Consider the following 8,131-nt stretch of genomic DNA (forward strand, 5'->3'; position numbering starts at 1 on the left):
TAGCGTTGTCAACCGACGCGTAGTGGAGAGAAAACGGTTCTGAGGGAATACACTCATTAACACTGGCTACAGTATCAGAATGAGAAGACATGTCAAAAACCAATCGCTTTTTGCCGGAATATTTCCGGGTGGCGATGCCAAGAGAATTAACTCTGAAGGGGGAAAAGGGGGGAGAGCTGAATGGGCCAATAAGGTACCCTTTATTAAGTTCTTTGTCAAGTAGTGCGGACGTGACATCAGATTCGTTTAAAGCTGACTGTAAATTTTTAGCTACATATGTGGACATTAAAGGGGAGAGAACTCCAACTCGAAAACCTTGTGAAAGCCCTGTGATTAAATATTCAAAGAAACATGGGTCAGGGTGGGCCGCTAAATAGCGAGATAGTACTGAAACATTGACAGGGGTAGAAGGGTATCTGTTCAGAATTTCTTCGTAGTGTGAGCCTTTTTCTTTGTTGAGGGTCTGAATCGGCGTGGGCAGACGAATTTCGGGTGAGGCTCCTTGCAGGAACTACAAACATGGGCAAATTTACATTTTAAAAAATAACAGACAGATTCATTAAAATTGTTACACAGAGGAATACCATTAAAATCAGAAATAGGACGGCCTTTTACATCATATTGAGTGCTTGAGTTTACAGGACCATGGCTAGCACCCTTAATGCCGTGACCGGCGTCTGCGCTGTCTCTGGTATGTGTGTCACAGGTCGGGGTGGACCCAGATGTTAATAAGGTCACGCCCCTTCTTCCACCTCAAGGAGGTTCCCAAAGCCACCCCAATGACCAGACACACAAGGTAAGAATAATATTAAAATACACTTTATTTAATTTATTTAAAAAAATAAATAGGGGAGGGAGAAAGGGGAACTTAAAATATCTGCCTCTTCAGATTCACTTTCTTTTCCTCTCTCTGCAGGCATGCTGGCTGGGACACACAAGGTCAGTTAGATGCACAACTGGGGTTTTTCCTCTCACCTCTCCAGCGTGAGACGTCATACAGTAAGTAGGGTATAGGTAAGGTTTCATTTTCTCTTCCTCTCTTCGCAGGCTGCTGGCTGGGACACACAAGGTCAGTTAGATGCACAACTGGGGTTTTTCTCTCACCTCTCCAGCGTGAGACGTCATACAGTAAGTATGGTATAGGTATGGTTTCACTTTCTCTTCCTCTCTTCCTCCACACAGGCTGCTGGCTGGGACACACAGAATTGTTAAGCACACAGCCACGCCAGCTTCAGCCTGAGAGGAAAAACAGCACACAACAAGCGCGACAAAACAGCGCTAAAAACGACCTCTTCGGGGTGCTCCTTTTTATGATCCACTGCATGCCTTTCTTTCGCCTCCTGTGGCTCTGTCCTCTTTCCGCCCGCTTCCAGCGATGCCCGGATCAACAGAGCCTTCGGGCTCTTCAAAAGGTGCGTGTCTGTGATCTGCCCTAGGCAAAGGAGCTTTCCCCGTGTCGATCGCCCTCTCGTGTCAATCGCTTTTTATACGTCTCATCCTTACCCAGCCTCCAATCCCAATTCGCTTCTTAATGTTTTACACATGTGGCTCGTAAAGCCCTGATTGCGTTGCCCTGGAAACCAGGAAGTGAGAGAGTGTGGCGTCGAATGCGGCCTGGGCGGAAACCATCTTCGGGCGGAACCAAGTTTCGCCAATTTCGGTTCCGCCCTATAAAAGTCACCCTGTGACATGTGCTTTCGGGCAGAATGGGGCAGAGTGCCCATGTGAACTACAGACTGTACACGCCAGAATTTTCTGTCCTCCGAAATGTCAAACAAGGAGATCAGTATCCGTGATAGACCAGTCTATAAGTGTATTGTGTAGCGTTATAAAAGAGGCAGATTTGGCTGATAGTGACTTATGGTACTCGTAGAAGAGTGTACCCCCGTACCGTTGGTTAAAGTCTGCCAACATAGCCAGGTATAGATCTAATTCTTCCCTCCTATCAGGAAAAGCTTGGCATAAAATGTCTCGATAAATTCCGAATGCGATGACAAATTCCGAAAACGACAGGTTGCGTTGCAGTCTGGGATCTGAGGTTTTCAGAAATACTGTTACGTCACCGCATTCTACCATTTGTCGATCTGCTGCCAGCGTGGGTAGCAATAGTGAGGTTAAATTAATATCCTTACCTTGGCAAATATTCAATCTTAACTTTGGGGAAACAGTAGCGGCGGAGGATGAAACAAATCGCCTACCGAAGGCTTGTGCTGGTACAGCGGTGGAGAGATTGTATGGTGATGTCGTTGTCAGAGCCGATGCGTCTTGCATTTGGGTTAAATCCGTAGGACGGGTAGATGATGCTGGACGAGCCGATGAAGATGAAGTAGAGGGCAGAGTGTGGCTAAAACCGGAGATCGAATTGAAAGCCGGGCAGGGAAGCTGAGAAAGTACTGGCATGCGTAGTCCCGGAGCTGCGGTTGGAGTACATATTTTCCATGACTCCTAGTCTGGATTCAAGTATTTTTACAGTCTTTGAGAGGCCTTGAACCGCTTGGAGAAGCAGAGCGTTAGTATCCGTAGATGAGTGACAAGAAGGAGAAAGCGGCGGCTGTGTTGAAGCTTTGGGTTGTTTAGCTGGCCTAGGAGAGGATGATTTATTTGTCCGTTTTTTACCTGCTTGTTTAGTTGGAGCAGGTGGGTCGAGTTTGTCTGGATTAACATCCGCGGATGTAGGACGGGGGCTGCCCAGTGAACTGTGAGCGAGTTGGAGCAAATCGTCCTTCGACAGCTCTGTATTGACTGGAATGCCTGCCTCTTCGAGTGTTGTGATTATGAGCTCCGGAGGCCAGTGATACCATGGATTCTCTCGACCTAATAAACGAGAACTACGTCGCACTGCCTGTGGAGAAGGTGGTGCGGGTCCGTCGTCCGATTCGGTAGAATCACTATCGACAATAGCTTTCCGAGACATGATTTGGGTTTGCGACTGAAGCACGCTTGTGAAGCTGACATCAGTATCTGCGAACGCAAAGACAGTTGAGTGGGAGGCTTATATACTCTCAGTATTAGGAGTGATTGATTACACCTTGTGCAATGAATGACGTAACATTCGAGTTTCCTGGTAGAACTTACGCTACGCTTTGCTAAGCTACCATTTCCAAGAACGTTCCCTGAAAGTTCCCAATGCTCCCAAAAACATTCTGCCAACGTTAAAAGTGTCCAGTTTTTTTTAAGTTCTAGGAACGTTTCTGTTGTCTGAACGTTAGAGGAATGTTACATTTTACCATTTTTAAACGTTATGACAATGTCATGTTTTAATGTTCACACAATGTTTAAAACAACAACTGTTTATTATATTGACTTGTTTAATTGTTAGGTAAATGATAGAGAAACATTGCATTTTATTATTTTATAAAACATTATTTCTGAATGTTCAGTAAATATATTGCTGTAGAAAACACAATTCACTTATTAGGTTTAGATGTTGATGTTTTGAGTCATTTAAAGTCACCATTATTCTGATTAGTGTTTGTTTTAGTTTGACTCTTGACACTTGACTTTTTGCTCGCTAGTTTTTTCCCTGGTTGTGTTAACCTTGTGGTAATGCACCACATTTGTTATGAAAAGTTAATAGTGTAGTTCTGTGGCGCCTGGCACACAATGGTAAAGATCATCACCTAATTCATTTACTAATCGAAAGTTTATTTTCTGCCAATAATGTATATTAGATTGAAGGATTTTGTGTATATTTCTTTCATGTGTAATCAATGTCTGATGCGTAACATTGAAACTGTGCCCCGATGTAATCAACATGTCTGCAGTGAAGGTGTGAACCAAATGGCCTATAGAAACTAATCAGTGTGAATAACAAAGAATCACCATTCCTCAGTGTAGACTGCTTGATAGACCAATCTCCTGTAGGAGGTCCTAACAGGTTTCTATTGTTTGTAGGCCTTTTGTTATCATGTATAAGTTCTGTCCCACAGACAGAACTTTGGGTTAAGAATGTAGAAGGTAGACACGACAACATCGCTCCTGAAGAACTATGCTACATAAGAGCCTTCATTAAATCTCTTTTCCCCACATGCACTTGGTCCTGCTTATTATTTTACGTATTAGATACATTCTAATACGTTGGCGAGCCATGAAAGACTGAGCAGCCAAATTCAAGAAAATCTAACAAGATCCAGTGCTTTCACAGCAGTTTGTCATTAAGGAGTTTTAGAAACTTTGGACAAAAAATATCTGCTGTATAATTGGGATGCACAAACATCAAGAATCAGACTATGAATCTCAACCATAGTGACAAATAAAATTGTTAAAAAAATCCTTATTTATCCATGCTGCAGTGCATGCTGGGAGTCCTGAATGAGATTTGTAATTTGTTAATACCCAGCATGCATTGCAGCATGAAGTTTTTCATCTGTGGACCCTGTACCGGGTCCAGAATTAGCTTATTTTGACTTAATATAAAATATTCCTTTAATTTTTAATGGTCTGTCATGGACCCAGTACCACATATGAGATACTGTTTGAAAGCTTAGAGTCTCTACTTTCTGCAGATATGCGTCACTTTGAGATATCTTTTACTGTAAGAAAGTTATTTACACTTAATTTACACTATCACCCCCCCGACAATTTTTTATATGATTTAATATTCACATATTTCATATTTTTCAAGTATGACAAACATGGGCAAGTCTTATATCAAATGAAAGCTCTCACTCTCAGGATTAAGGCTACATTGTTATTTTGTTCTATTTTCATCACATATCCAACAATCGTTGAATGAATAATAATGTAAAAAATGGTCTTTTGTAAATTTATGGGAAACTTGAGTGTGAACTGCCTCAGATAGCACAGATAGCCACAAATGATACACCATATTTTATCTGAGGTCCTAATCTAAACAATGAGTCCATTCACAGCATTTTCTTTGGTTGTGTGTATAATTAATCCCTTGCTATTTATTATATGTGCAAAACAAAAAAATTATATTTATATGAAAAATGTATTTTCCTTCAGTAAAATGAGAATAACTTTTGAATGCGACATGCTAAAGAGTTCATTCTTTTTTTGGGTGTTTACTGTCTGCTGCTGTTAACAACCAGAACTGTTTGCAGTCTGCTAGAGCACACAGAACCAGAGTTATACACTTTCAAAGACAGTGTTTACAACATAAAAAAGACAATTTTGTGTTTTATCATATGAAAACAACATAAATAACAACATTTGTCACAAACAGCAGCTTTTATGTAACTTCAAAGGGTTTTCTGCAAAATGATATAAAGATATTGCATTTATTCCACTGTATGTGGTTATGGGAGCACTTCAAATATTTTTAGGCGGAAATTAAATACAAAAAGGGTATTATTCCTCCCATCAGTTGGAGTAGAATAACTTTTGCATTTATTATGATAGAGAAAAAATTCCTTTTTCCTCTGTAAGCTGGCAATTGCTGGAATCAAACAAAACTGTCTGCAGGTTTCGTTACCACTCAGGGCCAGAGTTATACACTTTTAAATACAGACTTTAGAAAAAAAACATCAAAAAGCGCCTATTTATTTTTGTGTTTATTAGAGGACTAACAACACATTCAACCATGTTGAGCACTTTTAACAGTGTTTTATGTAATGTCAAAGGGTTTCCTGTAAAATGATAGGCTACCAAACTTTTGTATGTAAACCTCTGCATGTGGGTATGGGAAGCTTTTGGAAATTGGGTAGGCCAAATCCAGGCGAAAATCCCCAAAATAGCCTCAGAGTGTAAGAGGTTAATTGTCACCATGATTGAGATTCATACTCTGATTCTTGATGTTTGTGTATCCCAATTATACAGCGGACATTTTTTGTCCAAAGTTTCTAAAACTCGTCAATGACAAACTGCTGTGAAAGCACTGGATCTCATTTACATTTTTGACAGAAAATAAACTTTTGATTAGTAAATTAATTAGGTGATGATCTTAACCATTATGTACCAAGCACCACAGAATTACACTATTAACACAAAGTTAACACAACCAGGAAAAAACAGCAAGCAAAAGGTCAAGTGTCAAGAGACCAACTACAACAAACACTAATCACAATAAGGGTGACTTAAAATGAAACAAAACATCAACATCTAAACCTAATAAGTGAATTGTGTTTTCTACAGCAATATATTTACTGAACATTCAGAAATAATGTTTTATAAAATAATAAAATGCAATGTTTCTCTATCATTTACATAACAATCAAACAAGTCAATATAAAAACAGTTGTTGTTTTAAACATTGTGTGAACATTAAAACATGACATTGTCATAACATTTAAACATGGTCAAATGTAACATTACTCTAACTTTCAGACAACAGAAACGTTCTTAGAACTTAAAAAAACGTGGACGCTTTTGGCGTTGGCAGAGTGTTTTTGGGAACATTGGGAACTTTCAGGGAACGAACTTTTTATTTCTAGCTGGGTTAACGTTGTTTAATGAAGTCTAGCTTTTTCTGGTATGGTTATGTGGAAACGCCAAATCTGTTTCAGAAACCTGAAAAACATCAACCCGGAGACTTTGGCATCCGACCTTCAGCATTATCTTTCTGTAAACTGTTTACCAGCTATGGCAGGAGTGGGGAGCCCTGGGTCCTGGAGGGCCGCTGTCCTGCAGAGTTTGGTTCCAACCCTTATCGAACACACCTGAATTTCATTTCCAAGTGATCGTGAAGACTTGAATTAGATTTTTCAGGTGTGTTTAATTAGGGTTGGAACAAAACTCTGCAGGACAATGGCCCTCCGGGACCAGGGTTCCCCACCCCTGAGCTATGGATTCAGTGGACTACTATAATAACACACTCAGAAGCATTTTGGACTTCCACGCCCCAGTCTAAACCAAAACTGTCACTTTCTCCCGATCAGCCCCCTGGTTAACTGGTGAGCTGCGTAAAATGAAGACAGCTGGGCGTGCCATTGAGAGGAGATACAAAGCCACAGGTCTCACTGTACACAAGCTCGCCTTTCGGGAACACCAAAAAGGCTATTCTTCTTCTTCTTCCTTTATTTCTTAACGCCATTCCAGCATCTACGGCTATATTCATGGCGAGAACCAGTTAATCCATACACAAGTTTATTCAGACAAGTTGATTTTATACACAAGTTGGGGGAGGGACAATTTGGTATCTCCAATTTGCATGTTTTTGGCCTGTGGGAGGAAATTGGAGTACCCAGAGTAAACCCACGCTGACACAGGGAGAACATGCAGAAACTCCACACAGAAAGGCCACCTGCCCTAGCCGGGGCTCGAACCGGGAACCTTCTTGCTGTGAGGCAACAGTGCTACCCACTGAGCCACTGTGCCGCCCGAAAGGCTATTCAAAGTCACTTACAGAGGCGCGATCACACTTCTACTCAAACAATATCAGAAACAATCCTGGAAACTCCAAAAAACTGTTCTCCACCATAAATCATCTTCTCAAACCACAAACCTCATCAAATCACAGAAACTACAGAAGAGCACTGTAATAACTTTCTCAATTTATTCTACTTTTCCTGGACCCACTACCCTGACTACCCACCCACAGCTTGCAATATCTGAGCCACTCCATCATTTCCCAGAAATATCACAAGTGGTTGAGATGTTAATAAAAAGGTCGAATCTCACCACCTGTGCCCTCGATCCCTTTCCTACAGCTCTAGTAAAAGCAAACCTCTCTGCAATAAGCCCTTTGATTACCAATGTAATAAACCACTCTCTTCAGTCTGGCAATGTTCCATCTGCCCTTTAAACTGCCATAATCAGACCACTTCTCAAAAAACCCACCCTTGATCCAGATGTTTTTGCAAATTACAGACCCATCTCAAATCTCCCATTTCTCTCCAAAGTATTGAAAAAAGTTATTGCTATCTACCTCCAGGAACATCTCAAACACAACAACCTTTTCGAAAAATTCCAGTTTGGTTTCCGTTCTGCTCATAACACGGAAACAGCCCTGTTGAGAGTCACAAATGACCTACGATGGCAGCTGATACTGGTTCACCATCCCTTCTTATACTCCTCGATCTGTCTGCGGCTTTCGACACTGTTGACCATGGAATACTTCTAAACCGGTTACACCAAACCATTGGACTCACTGACACTGCTCTAAACTGGTTTAAATCGTACCTCACTGGCAGAACAGAGTACATTTCACTTGGAAGTACAAGGTCCCGAC

General features: G+C 41.1%; 1 long non-coding RNA gene across 1 annotated transcript; it reads left to right on the top strand.

The window, feature by feature from the left end:
- Positions 1-523: 523 nt before the first annotated feature.
- On the top strand, positions 524-1,508 carry LOC141363575 (uncharacterized). The gene is made up of 3 exons (XR_012369087.1): positions 524-796; positions 917-939; positions 1,048-1,508. It is a non-coding gene; the product is annotated as an uncharacterized lncRNA (long non-coding RNA).
- The last annotated feature ends 6,623 nt before the right edge of the window (positions 1,509-8,131 follow it).

Source organism: Misgurnus anguillicaudatus, chromosome 3 (assembly GCF_027580225.2).
Source record: "Misgurnus anguillicaudatus chromosome 3, ASM2758022v2, whole genome shotgun sequence".
NCBI classification, from domain to species: domain Eukaryota; kingdom Metazoa; phylum Chordata; class Actinopteri; order Cypriniformes; family Cobitidae; genus Misgurnus; species Misgurnus anguillicaudatus.